Below are 15,151 nucleotides of genomic sequence, written 5' to 3' on the forward strand. Positions count from 1 at the left end.
TCAGTGGAGTTGCCTCCATGTAAAACTGGCACATCAGCAAGCCAAATCAGGCCTCAACATCTGTAAAGCTGGATAGGTTCACAAGGATTTAATTCCCTCTAAAGTATGTACAAATCACATGGGATGACACTGCCTAATTCCCCACATTTCTACATAGCACGGTACTGTCACTATTCACTGGGAAAGAATTTCATATTTGCATTTTCCCAAATGCAGTAATACTGACATTGCTCATCTTCTCCTAACACTTATTACACTAACTTTGGCAAAGAAGGCCCAGGTTTTCCTTATAGCATTGTACTTTTTATGAGGCTCCTAGCCCTGCTTCTGTCACCTCAGTGGAAAGTAATTGCACCTAACCATATGCAGTTAAAAATCTGAAATAAAAGCAAACAGGGTTTTGCCTATGGAAATCATAAAGCTGCAGGCCAAACTGAAGTTATACCTGCAAATGCCTATTGGTAAACGCCACTAAGTAAAACATGCATTTGAGAGCAGATCATCACGCAATGGATGCCTGAGTTACTGACTCAACCACCAGCTCCAAAGCCTGGAGTAACTCAGAGCCACTGGGGACCAGGACTTCTTGTATTGGGTACAGTACTAGTAATCTGGCTTTTCTTTCAAGAGTCACACTAGTCTTACCATACTGATCCATGCTGAGCAGAGGTGCCCCCTCAGTTGTCTGCACCGTGTGCCTCTAAGGGCATTAGGTCTTGCTCTGACGGTACAATTCTGGTTTTCCCCTTGAGGAGACAAATACATTTTTAGTGTTTAACTTAAAAAGGTGTGTGTCCAGGCAGCCTCAGGAGAGGAGGGGTTGTGCAGGAAGTGGGATAAAACTTTGCTTTTTACTTTGATGACAGACTAGCTCAAATGCAAGAATAGTGCCACATTTTAAATGCCTTAGGATGTCCTTTTACATGCCAGCAGAGGGCATATCCCAGCCCCAAGCCAATGCCTGAGGTTCTGCCAGGTACCCCAGAAGTGCCACAAGCCCATGCTAAGGCAGCTGAATCTACTTACATGGATTTCACCCTGCAAAGGCATTACTTAGGTGTTGAAGAAACAAGTGGGTTACATGCACTACAATCAGATCATTTCTGGGTAGGTACATCTGTGATTGAAGGACCTGACCCTGCACTATTGGGTCCTCTATCAGTTCTCTGTCCCCTAACCAGGCTTCTCCCACCCAGGAGGGATGGTCTCAGCATTTAACCTGAAGGAAAACTTCAGGTTTCTTCTCAGCACAGAACCTTCAACCTGTTGGCACAGGCAGTGACAGAGTCATCTCCTCCTGTCTGGAAACCCAGTGAGGGGGCATAGTGCCACGTGGAGGCGCAGGACAGCATATGCTATCCTGTCAGATAGCGTGTGTGCAATGCTATCAACCCAGCCTGTGGAAAGGCTACATCTGCGGCAAAAAATTCTGCACAAACATGCTTGTGTAAGAAACCAGACCTCCAGACCCATGTTTGCCACAGTGAGCTGGGGCCATTGTTTCATTTCACTCAGGAGTAAAGGCTGTTCTGGTCTGGAGAAGGGTCATTCCCAACCATCAAGAGCAGTTGAGGAGGGAAAGTTGGCTGCGGTTTCTGCTCTGGGTCTAGCTCCCAGGGGCTGTGCAGATCCTGTACCATTAAACAAAGCTAAGCTTATGAGCTACACTTGTGTTGCTATTGTCTTTGCTGCTGTTTTTGTTGTTAATACCTTGGCTGCTGCTATTATGTCTGGTGTTTTTAGTGTGGGAGCCAAGAAAACAGCATTAACTGAACAACCTCAAGACAGCAGAAGTTGCCAGGTTGAGAAACCCTCTGATGCTGGGAAATAAAGCAAGCATCTCTCCACACTTCAAGGCTGTGACCTGTGCTGGCTTTCAACCATGGAAACCCACACAGCCCTGTGGCTGAGGGAGGACCATGGTAAGTACAAGTGTTAACGCTGGGTACTTGGGTTGGATCATGTTGCTTTGTGAACGGCACCTGCTGAAGGTGAGAGCATAGGCATTGGGCAAGCACACTACTGGAAAATACATAACCACTGGAACAGGGGGAAAACAGTCAGTGTATTGGGGATTTTTTTAATTGCCCTGAATTATTTGCAGTATCAGTGGTTTCCTGTGACATCAAGCTTCTGAACATTGCCTGATTGCCATCAACTGTGGTCCATCCAATTTTCCATTCCCGGCTACACCCAAGCCACAGCTCATCGGAAAAGCTGCTTCTGCAGAAGACATGTACCAGCTGGCAGCTGAGTAACTGATAGATAGGGGTGACACAGAGGCACCTGGTACAGGGCACTCAGCACTGGCATGGATGGGTTCATGTGACCTCTTCCATTGAATTTCAAGAGAAATGATGGTAAAACAACTAATGAGTCAAAGAGAGGAAGTGAGAGCAGAGGCTAACTAAGAGTGTGTGAAAGAGAGAGCTCTGTGGACTGCTCTGCCTGTGCCAAGAGCTGGGGAGAGTTTCTGTCAGCTGGTTAGGAAAGTCGAGCAGCTGGAGAGTGAACTACTGTCTTCCCTGTGTGCCTGTGTGTCCGCAAGCACCACTGCCCTCTTTTGGGTGGAATTAGACCTGTGCATCAGCTTCATCCACCAGCATTCGCTCCTGTGTTGCCTGAGTACATGAAAGAGGGACCACTCCTGCAGGGATGCTGACAGTGATCCTCCAGTGGGGAGAGGTGAGCAGCGCGATGCCAATGGAGGGAGGCTGTTCTCAGCAGTGGTGCTGGTTAACAGCACTGCGGCTATGGCATTGCAGATGTGGCACGCTCTGTGCCAGCTGCGGCAGGCTCCTCAGACAGGCTCCAGCTCATTGGGTGAGCTGTTCCACTGAAGCCACAGTTCCATCAGGCAAGGCTTTTCCTCATCTCTGACACTGCTCTGTCCCATCATCTGCTGTGCGAGAGAAACAGAATAGCTGAGCAGCCTTTGGCTCCAGCATCGCTGCAGGCAGGTAATTATTTCAGGTGTTGCACGCTGGTGCCAAGTTCTGCTGAAAACAGTACATCTGAGACCTTCACCATGAAGGTGTTGAAACTTGTTACACTGGGGCAAGGAGCACCTCGAGCTGAGCTTTCCTCCTTTGTCCAAGTGCTTTGCTGGAGGGCTCCTCTGCAGCTGCAGGGGCTGTTGATAGCAGAGGTATAGACTCAGGATATGGGTCGACCTACTGGTTCAACATATTTGGTGGCCTGTGTCCAGCAACAGTCAGATACTGGAGGAAACATGTAGTGATGCTGTTTGTCTCAAATAAGAGAACACATCCCTTTGAAAGCCAGCTTATGCCCCCAGACGTATCTGATTACACTTAATTCAGCTTCCACATCTACAAAACTTTACTGTGCCCAGTCACAGTCTGACAAAGTCCTTACAGTGACCTAGCCATAAAATTTGACTTGATGAGTGACACTTTTTATAAGACCAACTGTTTCATTATGAAACTTTTGAGGTTGGAAAAAAAAAGTCCCAAACAAATAAGAACATGCCACTATTAATAAGGCCGTCGGTGCATTTTTATGTATCCTTGTAGCAATTGTGGCTGCGTGTAAAAGGCAAGCATGCCTTGTGATCGTGAGAGAGTGGCTAAAAACCATGAGTCACACAGTCGAACCTTGTGACTTGGTAGAGCTAAGGAGGTCTCCTTAAAGCAATTTGTGGAAGAATTGGAGAGAAACGCAATTTTTCAAGGTCAGCCAAAGGCTAATGAGCACTCTTTCATAGTGCGATTGTATTGCCTGAATTTCTGTATTTCAAAGCCAGTCTAACTACTTTATTGCTGAAGCACTGTAACTGAAGAGGCTGCAATAATATTGACAAGTAATCCTGCCAGAATCTGAGATGGTATTCAGCATAATGTGAAACATTTTCTCCTTGCCTGGATGAGTATGGAACAAAGAGTTAACCAAATGTGTGGTTCCCCGGAGTACCACTTATCTTTCTTCCCAAAGGGCATGTGTACAGATGCTTTGTAAGTTGGGTTGTCAACAGCCGAGGCTTGTGGCCAGATTCACATGTTCTCCACCTTTTTGCTTGTGAGCTGCAGGAGACTCATCTCCAGAGGGACAGTTTTTCATAACTTAATTAGATTGGCGCCATTCGCGCAGCTACAGTTTCAGGTTGGCTCAGCTTTACTTCTGCTCCAGCTCTCCAGTTCAGGGGATTACAGTAGCACTGAAATTGGTTCTGAACTAAACGTTTGGCAACTGCCTCGGGTCAAAGAGGCAATTTCTATTACTGCTGTTGCTAAATTAGAAAGAAATAAATAATCAATGTGTGGCCTTTAATGAGGGACTAAGAACGAGAGACAAAATGTTTTTGCAGCTCTCCGCTCTGTGTGTACATAGGAATACATTGCTTTTTTTTTTCCCCCATGAATGAACATTTCTAGTCCAGTAAACCACTTTAGTTGAAGGAGAGCAATCTCCAATTGCAATCTCTTAGCGTGGATTTACACCATGCTTATTTCAGTGTAGCTCTAATTGGCTGGGAATCTGGACGGGCTAAGCAAAAATCATCCAAAGAAGAAGTGTTCCCACTGGAGTTGTCTATGGTTTAGCTCAACCAGTATAGAAATGGATCGGAGTAAAATCAGTGAGATTTTAGTATGGAGACAAAGCCCTTCACCTTTAGCTGCATACTTCATACTAGCAACATGCAACTCAAGAATAAGGAGGCTTACAAGCAGTGAGTGTAGACTGCAGGACAGGAAAGAGCAGGGCCACCTTTCCAAGCACTACACGTAAAATGGGTGCCTCCTGACTGCGATGTGCAGGTGTTCATTACAGAAAACAATCTACAGCTTGGAGGATCTGGGCTCACTTCCACTCCATGTGAGCCACACTCCATGTGAGCCACAGACACCCAAGCTCCTCAGTGTGGTCCGCTAAGGTTTTCAGGCTTTACCTGGGCAGTCAGCAGCTGGGAAGCTGCCCTCTTGTGACTCCTTCACCAGCCTCAGTGATGGATCGCAAATCCCTGGCAAGAAGTTTTGAAGACGTCACCTGGTAAATGGCACTTTAAGAGGAAGAACAAATTAAAAGGCATCTGGCAAACTGTAAAGGAATAAATACAGATGCTTGCAGAGGTGGACAAAAATGACCATTCCTGGTGGAGAGCTAATAAGAGAAAAAAATAACATGCATTTTTGCATCACTTCTGAAAGCAAAAGGAACACAGACAAATCCACAGTCCAGATTTTTGACCTGGGTACAAGTATATGCAGGTAGACCTTGCTGTGTTCAACTCAAGATTTTTGGTGCAAAAATTCTTTCTGCTATGGTGATGACAAGACTCTTTACTGTGGGCACTGATAGCTTTAGGACTTTTCACTCTATCTATGATATGAGCCGTTTGTGAGCTGTAAGGAAACTATGGCAGTTGGTTAGTTTAGTTGCCTGCCTGTAATACTGAACAAGTACTTTATAAATGTACTAACCTTGTGGTTTTTTGTCACCTGTGTGGGGCAAGTGCTCTATTCAGGGTCTGAAATTTATAGGTCATTGCTGGATCTGCACATATGCATCATTTGCACTAGTGCCTGACTCCTAACCCTAAGAGAGAACCTATTGCACTGATTTGTCCATAGGGGATAGGTAGGATTTTTGTGCTATCCAATTCCTTACCTGGCACACACCTTGTCTCCCTGGAATTCCTCTGTAATGGTGGCAGGGGAAGAGTGGAAGAGAGATGGGTGCTTTTGGAAGGCAATTCAGAGCAGATTCTTAATCTAGGTGCACTGAATCATCCCCTGGAGGAGTTTTTATCTTTCTCCATGGACCAGGGAGAGGTTAAAGAGAGTGGCTGAGTGACTCAGCTGACTGCAGTTGGTGGGGAGAAATCTCTCCTCACCAAAGCCAATGAAAACATCAGGAAACAGAGCCATCCACAACCTCTCTAAGTAATTTATTCACCCTCACTCTTAACACTTTGTGCCAGCTGTCTCGTTTGGTATGGTTTGAGTTCTCCTTGAACTCTTGTGATGGCTTTCTCTGCTAGCTGGAGAAAGATTTAGTAGGGACTGTTTCCATCCTTCACACAGAAATCAAGGTGCCTCTGAATCTCCTTTGTGATGACAGGAATAAACTCCTCTCCAAAAGTTTCTCACTCAGATGCAGTTTTGCCATTTATTGTGTGCCTTTTTGGCAGATTTTTAACGCTCCTTTGGCAGTCACAGCTTGCAGCCACAGCCAGCGGTCCAGGGCCAGAGAGCAAGGCTGCAGTGCTCCTTTTTCCCTCCACCCCCTTTCTCCTCCATCCCACATCCCGCTCCCAGCCAAGGTCAGAGGGATATTGCCCTGGGGTTCTCTGCTTACCACCAGCCCAACCATGCATTACAGACCGGTATTGCTCTTTGCAGGATGCCTTGGCATAGCTCTCAGGAAGAAGGCGACACTGCTGAATTTAAGAAGCTATTTCCTAATGCACTGGATGATAGCTTGCCACCTTATCTAAAATAAATTCCTTGCAACTCCTCTCCTACTTGCAGAATGAATAGGTAACTGTTTTAGCCTTTTCTGCATCAACATTACTACTGGTTTTGTAATTTCTCTCTATCATCGCTGGCATTATTTTTTGCTTTTAATCTATTTTTTAAACTCCTTGTTCTTCCAAAATGTGTGGAGTCTAAATATTTTCCCCACTGAAGGACTGTTTCCACCAAGGCCTTCCTTCTACATTTCTGCATTTCAAAATGCCATCTATATCCTTTGCTTTTTCCTCCTTTGTTACCTATTTGGTTAATAATTTCCAGTTGATGCTGAATTTGGATAAGGTTTTAGCTTAAGCTCCAAGCTTGATTATGGAGGGAGAGGGCTTGACTAGCTATTTGTCTTTAATTTTTATTATGCCTACACAATTTGCATTCAAATTTCAGATTTTGCATCCTAACTAATTTGGCTTGTAGTTTTCAGAAACTTCCTTGATGCAACCGTTGGGTTTATTAATTACTACTTGCAACTCTCCTCTCTTGGCCCATACAGAATGTAATCACACCACAAGGAACAGCCCCAGTGAAAGAGCTCAAGAATCAATCAGCTGTTATCTGCCTTCTGAGGTCCATAGTAAGGTCATCTCCTTCTGTGTACAGTTGCTGTGTAAGTATTATCTGCTAGATTTAGAAACTCTAGGCTGTTCACCACTGTATTAATGGAACCTCATAAATGTTTCTCTCGAATACGAATCACCTATAACAACCAACATACTTTTTCCTCTTTTCTGTGTAAAAGATAACTGCTTAAGGAATATATCAGCCTTTTCTTTTCTATGGCCAAGTGATCTTGAGAGTTCACTGTATTTTCTCATGGGGTTTCTCTGTGAGAAAAGTCACCCAATTCAAGATTCTCTGCTGTCAGTGAGGCCTTGGAAGGCAATGGCTCAGAAAACACATTTGCCTTACTGCTTCTTCTGTTCCTGATGAGACTATAACACCCTGCTGTTGGAGGTTTTTCTACCAGGCTAATGCCATTTTTTAATCTCATTTCCCTTTCCCAGTTGCCCCAACATTAATAATATGTGAGCATCTAAAAAAAAATTGTTAATTCTTTGAGTTAGTTCTCAGATCAGCTTAATTCATTTTGTTGTGCCAAATTTGAGATTTCTCTCTACTTCCCTTTTGTTGCTAATGTAAAATCATCCAGAAAACATAACCAGGAATCTCCAAGCCCCTTGGTCTGAGATGCAGGGTACCCCACCGAGTCCTTGTGCTGCAACATGTGTTCAACAACACAATCGCCATCAGCTTCATACCAGCCAACACAGACCCGCTATTTTCTGCCATCTTTAGTGCCAAAAATCTCTGTTGCTTGAGTATTTTTTCTTCTTCATCCCCACTCTGGCATTCCTGCATGCTTCTATGTGAAGAGGATACCTTTGACATGAGTTTCAATGCTTTGACTATACAAACAAGTAAACACCACTGATTGATTTAACTTTTTCAAGCTTTTCTCCTGATGTCTTAACCTAGTTTCAGACCAGGATTCTTCCTAGTATGTTAATGCACATGCTGGTGCAATACACATAAATAACTAAGCCAGCTGCAGAATAAGATTTTGCCTTTTAACAAATATTTCTAGGCAAATAAGACTATGAGTTAATTGTGTGAGCTTCTGAGTGAAAGAAAAACACATACACATTCTGTTTAAAACTAGCATTACAAAGTATTTTACTGCATTTTAGATCTACGTAGGCATTTCTGTCGTTATTTGTACTTTACAATCACAACAGAAATCCTTGGTTTCTTCTTTTACTAGTTAACAGCTCCCTGCAGTTGTTTCCATGCAAATGATGCTTGATGTGAAGTGGAAAATCCAACTTTAGAACTGTCTGGAAAGGGAAACAAGAAACTGTATGTTTCTTGTGGAGTCTGATTCAGTGCAAGGTTCACCAGCCATTTCTCAAAAAATGCATATTTCTAGGGAGAGCTTCATTTATTTGTAAGTAATGTTTTTTCATATCTCCATTTTGTGCACTCAGGTTTGTGTGTGATAAAGAACCTGTTTTTCTGAAGGCAACTAGCCATCTAGCTTCTTGCACTTGAGTTGCTTTAAAGTCCCATAGAGCTGAAGCAATCAATAACTATTAGTCGTTCCACTGGGTCTTTTGTTTTTAATCAGGCCCCCATTAGGAGCATGTGAACTTCTTTGTATTTCATTTGTGTTTGAAATGAAGCCAGATATGAAAATCTGGAAGTCCTTTGCAATATAGGGCTTCCACTGTACTGCAAGTGCCCAAGATGAAGCCATGGAAAGAAGACAAAAGTATAAATGCTGGAAAGCAAATTGTGCTTTTTACCATTCTTGTGGTGTTTTAAACATTGAGAAGTTATGCCTATAGGTAGTAGATTTATAGTGATTTACCTTTAGCCTGGCTTTGTCCCCCTTTACCATAGTACCTGGCGATTGCCTGAGCACCTGGGCTCTTGAATGAATCATCTGCACTAGCTTCGGAAGGAAACCTTCTCAGTGCAATAGCAGCAATATCCGGACTGGCCATCGGTTTCTATTCCGTTCAGCCTCAGCTGATATATTTCATATGTTTTTGTAGCTGAAGCTGGGCCAGGACTTCTCCAGCTTTGACAGGAGGGCTAAATGAGAGCAGGGAATTTTATGTTCCTCTTCCCACAGCATTCCAGTAACCATGCAGGAAGTCATTGATCAATAGGATTTAGGCAGCGTGCACAAGAAAGGTACGTGTGTGTGTGGCCTGGTGGCCTTCGCAGCATGTGCTATGACGACACCACCCTCTGATTCAATAAACGGAGGGATAAGAGACGAGGTGGTAAGCCACACACACCACTATTATATGATGCATCTCTGTAGCCAAGCAAATGCAGTGTGGTCTGCTTTTAAAGCCCGTTCTACAAGGCTGCATGGTTCTTACTAAAGCTATGGTTCAGATGTGGTCATAGGAAAGAGATTTTCCTGGAAAGTTGCTTAACGTGCTGTCACCGAGGGCAAGTTCTCTGACCCAGTGGTTCATCCTACCCTGGGAGCAGAAAAAGGATCTGACCTTTCACAGGTCACGTAGGTTTGTTTTACTGTCCTGATTTGTGCCATAACCCAGGAGAAGATCTCAAAAGCCATGTCATCTCCTCAGGCCATGCAGCACAGGGAGGGTGGAAGACCTGGTATGCCTGCACACTTGATCCAGAGCTGTTAGGAGGAATGGCTTTGCTGAGTTACTCTGCCCTAAATGAAGTCACACTCATTCCTAGGAAAAGTTCACTGACCTTCCTGAAGCTGCATGGGAAGAGTATTTGTCATATTAAATACGCTATGGATATAGAGAGCGAGCCAAAAAGAGAGAAGTATTTATGCAATAAATGTGCATCATTTGTCTGTAGTTGCTTTAGGGCATTAAAATTGCCCTGGAGAGCTCTTCCAGGCCTCTACCTGCCTACATTGTACCAGGAGCTGTTACGCTGCAAAGAAAACTTCACCTCAGCAGTTTGTGTGCATTATGGAAGGTGACAGTTTGCCTTTTTATCTTTCGTGTGCCCCAGTTTCCCCATTTGGCCACAGGACGTGGCTCGGGTAGGATGCAGCTGTGGTGAGGCAAACAGGGAAGGGGTTGATGTCAGTTCAGCAGCTCTGTCATTGCATGACTCGAAGCATAAACTAATGAAGTAAATCTGTTTTCCTTCTCTCTCTCTTTCTTATCTGTGATTTTCCACATACAGAGGAAATGGAGAGGGGGAGGCAGCAGGAGGCTGTTATGCAGCGATGAGACAGGCTGTGGAGAAAAAGATGCTACTCCTTCAGCGCTCCCAAATGTGCTCCCAAATCTCAGAAGAGCTGAATATTTCAGCTGAAAGAGTCAGCCATGAAATAATCTTTTCCCTGGACACCAGAATAGTTATCATTATTGTACAGCATCAACAGTCCATTGAGCTGAACAGGGCAGCCTGTGCAGAGCTAGTGTTTCAGTCTGTCCACCTGCAGCACAGTAAATAATGGCGAGGATAGTTTACTGTTACAGAGGGATCGGAATTGCTGGCTGAATGGTCACAATCCAAGAAAATGTGTTTTAATTTAGCTAAATGAAAAGTAATACATCTGGGAACAAAGCGTTCACGCAGTACCTACAGGACAGGAGATTCTGCCTTAGAAAAACAGGATTATGGGGTCATTATGGAAACTACCTCCACAATAGCTGCTCGTTCAATGGGGCTAAGAGGGCTCAGCTGACTCCAGGAACCTAGAAGCAAATAATGAGACTTGGGGATGGCAGAAGCATGGGCAGGAGCAGCCCTGGGCTGCAACATGAGGTAGTGGTCTCACTGGGTGTCCAGATCTTAGCAAGAACATAGAAATGCTGGGGAGGACCACTGACACGGTGCCTGGGAAAATAAAAGCCTTTTTGTCATGAAAGGGTTAAAGTGCCACCTATTCAGCTTTTCAAAGGCAAGGTTGGGTAAGTCTTTGTAGCACTGGATCCTCGTTGCTGTGAGGAGACACTGAAGTTACTCTAACTCAGCTGTATCATGAAGCCTTACTTCCTATCGGTGGATTATGCCGACCAGGCAGGAGATGGTAAAATCACCTCAGTTACTTTAACAGACATGCCTGAATCCACCATAGGAGAGAAACTCTCCATCATAAGCATGTAAAGTTTGATTGAGGATTATAATCTCTGAATTCTCATTCCTGTGCCTTTCTGGCATGGTGGTGGAAACAAACAAATCTGCATATCCCTCAGTCTGCTCATTGCTGCAGCTCTGCACTAGGACAGTGACAGTGCCCAGCATTCACCTTTAAGATTTTGGGCCACAACAGGGCAGAGACTTTTCTCATCCAAGACAAAACAAGCTGTGTGTTTGTAGGGTATCACTGTATTTTCTTCATCTTCTTCTGAAGCACTGGAAATAGATGGGGTAAATGCTTTGGAAGGTCTCTGCCCTTTGGACTTGCCCGTGATTGCCACCTCCCTGAGGTCTTGAATCTCCTGCCAGAATTACTTGTGCACATTGCATTAGCCAATTTGCTGCTTTGGTGTCTTTTGGTCTTTACCCATGGCACAGAACAGCTTCCCTTTCAGAGGACTGTGCTGCCCTAGTCTAGCTGAAGCCTTCAGGTTCAATGCTGGCTCTTCTTGACCGGCCTGTGCAGCACAGCAGCTCTGTCAGTTGGTCATAACAGGCTCATCTTCAACCCTGGGAGGTCAAAACATGACTTTGAAGAAAGCATCCAAACAACAGGTCCACAAATGTGGTTTTCTCTGCAAGTGAAGGAAGCGAGATCTTAAAACGCACAGAGGGATTAAGGCCACCTAGGCAATATCCATACGGCAGAGTCCTATCCTGCTGCTGTTATCTTTGATCTGTGTTCTCTCATTTACTACTTCTGGAAGGCAAAGCAGCACCTGGCTTTCCCAGCCTTCCTTAATGACTTTCCCATCAAGCGTGAAGGAAGATATTTCATGCTGTGGCAGAATTTAAGCCTTTGCACTTTGCTTCATCCCATCAGAACCGCAGAATGGCCTCACCTCCAGAATCTGCACTTCAGTTTACACTTGAACTTCTCCAGCTTTGCACCTTGGGTTTTGGATCTGCACTTTAGCAAGAGGAGGGCCAGCTGAGATGAAGGGGTCTGACTCCCAGCGCAGACCTTCCCAAACCGTGGGAGTGCTCCTCTTGCGCAGCTCTGACCTGGGCCCATCTCTAAATATAACCGTAACTCAATAAAATGTAAAAAAGGGACCAAGACATGACTGCAGCCTTCCATCCAACAGTGGTTGAGTTATTACCGCAGTTACATCACAGCTGAAACAGGTGCAAGGAAATAAGCCTCCCAAAAGTTTCTATTCAGGAGGGAAATGATTGAAGAAAGCAGAGGGAAAGGAGGAAGGCGGAGGTAAGGGTAGGAGCCAGGGGACAGAGCGGAAGTTGTTTCTCTTGGGATGTGGCCAACTTAGTAGCTGTCCAAACCCAGGAGATGTCTTGGATGCTCCTTCTGTTACTGCCTTTGCTTTTTTCCATTTTCAGGCTGCCTGCTATCAGAGAGCATGATAACTCCATTATTCCATTGCCCTCTGAATACCCTATTGCCTGGGACCTCCGCAGCCCGCTGAACCACAGTTAGGCCTGATGCAAGCAGACACACATCCTTCCGAGCAGATTTTGTGCAATTTTCAAGGAATCCTTCAAGGACTCATCAGCTCAAGTAATTCTCTCTGCCCCAAAACTATGGGGAAGGGAAGCGATTATGGGAAAGCTCATGTTCCTCCAGCAGCTGCAGTCGCGTTGGGTGGGATTCATCTGACTAAACATAGATGTCTCCATCTGAGCTAGTCACACTAGGCTCCCTTTATGGAGGAGAATATGGGGAAATATAGGCACAGCTATGAGTCATCCCCTCCCCAGGTCAGTGTTTAAACCAGGTCAGGCAAATCTTGCCCATTTATCTTCTTTTCTTATAAAAGGAGGTGCAACGAATAGGCCAAGTATAGGTCTGTAAAGTTACGTGGTGCCTATCCTCTATCTGGTGTCCAAACCAAACGATTTGAGCTGGGACCAAAGGGCCAAGCTGTAATGAGGGCATTGCCAGCAAATGCTGAGTAACCACAGCCCAGTGGGGTAAATTGGCTCAGATGGAGCTTATTTCACTGTGGGATAGTAGGCAAGGAGTGCAATGCGGGAGAGGAAATAGCCTAAGAAAAATGCCTATAAAAGTCACTGTGGGATGTCACCCTAGTGCCAAGACTGTGTTTGTTTTGAATCAGAGCAGGTAGCTCTGCTTTTCTGTTTGCAGGCTAGAGTTACTGCCTTCCTGACACCACTGCAATTCACTACGTGACCAGTTACTTCCCCACTCCCGGCCTCTCTTTGCTTTCCATCTCTCCAGACTGCAATACAGTGGGCTCATATTCACATCGCTGCAGAGCATCAGGGTGCTGCTGAGTGCTCACACCCCCAGGCAGGCCTGGATCAAAGGATGCTCACTGCTGATGGTGGAGCTCCAAGTCCAGTGCACTTCCAAGTGCCACCGACACTTGGGCATCTTCCAGCAGGATGCTGGCTGTCTGCACCCTGTGCTGTGGCTCCTTGATGCCCAGCTCTGCCTATGTCCTCTTCCCAGCTGCCTGGCCTAGTGCTGAACTGGGTGTTGAAACAGAGGAGCATTTCCCATGCTACGTGTACGTCAGGGATGCGTGGGGAAAGGAAGTGCAGCAATTGCCAGAAGCAGCAGTGAAGTTACTGTATGGTGTTATCATCTGATGAGAAAAGTAATGAAGCAAAAATGCCTTGAGTGTGCTGTGAGCCAGCTCCTCTGTCAAGGGATTACTGCTGGGGACCCTCAAGACCTTATGTGCACCCATGACTGTAACCCATGAGTAAGAGCATAAAGCATGCACACAAGGTAAATAAATGGTTAGAGGGAGCTGCTCCAAGTCAAATTCCTCCTCCCAGACTTTTTTCTTTTCCTTTCTCACCATTGAGACACAAACAAAAGCTCAAGTGATGTCATGGGGCAATGCATTTGGCAAGTTTCTCTCTGCTGCATCCTGGTATGCAACAAGACAGTTTACTGGCACTGTCTTTGCCTTTGCCAGAGGTGGCACATGCAGAAGATACAGCAGAGCCCGACAGTACAAAGCAGGGTGCAGAGGAGGGATGAGGCTTTTCACATCTACTGTAACTGGTTCCGCTCAGTGCTAACCTGAAGCTAAACCATTGGGCCAAGTGCCAAATTCCATCTCCCTGCTGTAGGTCGGTGACTGACAGCGTGGGGGCTGGTGCTGTAGGGGCCTTTCGTTTCCCTCCCAGAAAAGTGAGTTAATTTGCTTAAAAACGGACAAACGACCCCATGTGTGTGTATATGTGTGTGTGTTTGCACGTGCACATGACGTACTTTGGAAAGACCTAAGGAGTGCAAGTCCTCAGAAGCTGATGTGGGAATTTAGGAACAATCCCGAACTCAGGACTTGGGTTCCTCAGCCTCAGCAGCACACTGATGGGCAGTTTTGTTCTGAGATCCCCTTTATCTGGTTGCTACGCAGAACAGAGGTTCTGGTGCCTTTAACCCTGACAGAGGATTTGGTATCAAGGCAACTCCTTGCTTTGTGCTTGGATATTTCTGGGAAAGCCAGCTGGGAGGTAAGGAGAGGTATGTTCATTAAGTGCCTTCACTTGGAGTTAAAGGGCTAAGCACGCTCCCGCTCCTTCACCCTGCTACAAGCAGCTCACTGGGATGAACAAAATGGTTAAAGGTGCATGATGAGAAATCAGCCTGGTAACTGCATTACCCCCAGGGAGGGGTGCCTGCCGGTCACAGGTATCAAGGTACAGCCCTGGGTGAATGCTGGTTCTTGTTTTCTTGTTCCCTTCCTCCGGCCACAGTCCCTCTCCGGAAAATAACATCTTTGCTCCTCATTCATTAACGCCCTGGCTGTGAGATCTGTGTGTTGGAGCCAAGTGGCACAACCTGACCTGCCCTGTACGATCAAAACAAGCTGTCCCAAATAGTCACCTCCCTGGCTGGAAGTGGAAGCACCTGGGGTGGGATTCCCAGGGACCCCGTGAATGGGTTGCTACCAAAGCCTATTAATAGAAGGAGAGGAAGGGAAGGGGGAAAACTCACAGCTCTTTCCCGACAGTGCCTAGCTCTGCTTGGGCAGAAAGCCTGTCCCATGCTGCTGGCACACTGCGGT

General features: G+C 45.6%; 1 long non-coding RNA gene across 3 annotated transcripts in view; it reads left to right on the forward strand.

The window, feature by feature from the left end:
* Positions 1-15,151, forward strand: part of LOC133223842 (uncharacterized) — a 487,088-nt gene that overhangs the window by 266,064 nt on the left and 205,873 nt on the right. Inside the window, exons 4-6 of one of the 3 annotated variants that reach the window (XR_009728699.1) lie at positions 1,744-1,922; positions 12,486-12,663; positions 13,252-13,881. This is a non-coding gene — a long non-coding RNA (uncharacterized LOC133223842). Of the gene's footprint in view, positions 1-1,743; positions 1,923-12,485; positions 13,882-15,151 lie in introns of those variants that run through there. The other 2 variants (XR_009728698.1, XR_009728702.1) reach the window with 2 other exon arrangements.

Source organism: Neopsephotus bourkii, unplaced genomic scaffold (genome assembly GCF_033783945.1).
Source record: "Neopsephotus bourkii isolate Nb327-2 ecotype Australia unplaced genomic scaffold, CSIRO-AGI_Nbou_v1 NB_1655, whole genome shotgun sequence".
Lineage (NCBI taxonomy): Eukaryota > Metazoa > Chordata > Aves > Psittaciformes > Psittacidae > Neopsephotus > Neopsephotus bourkii.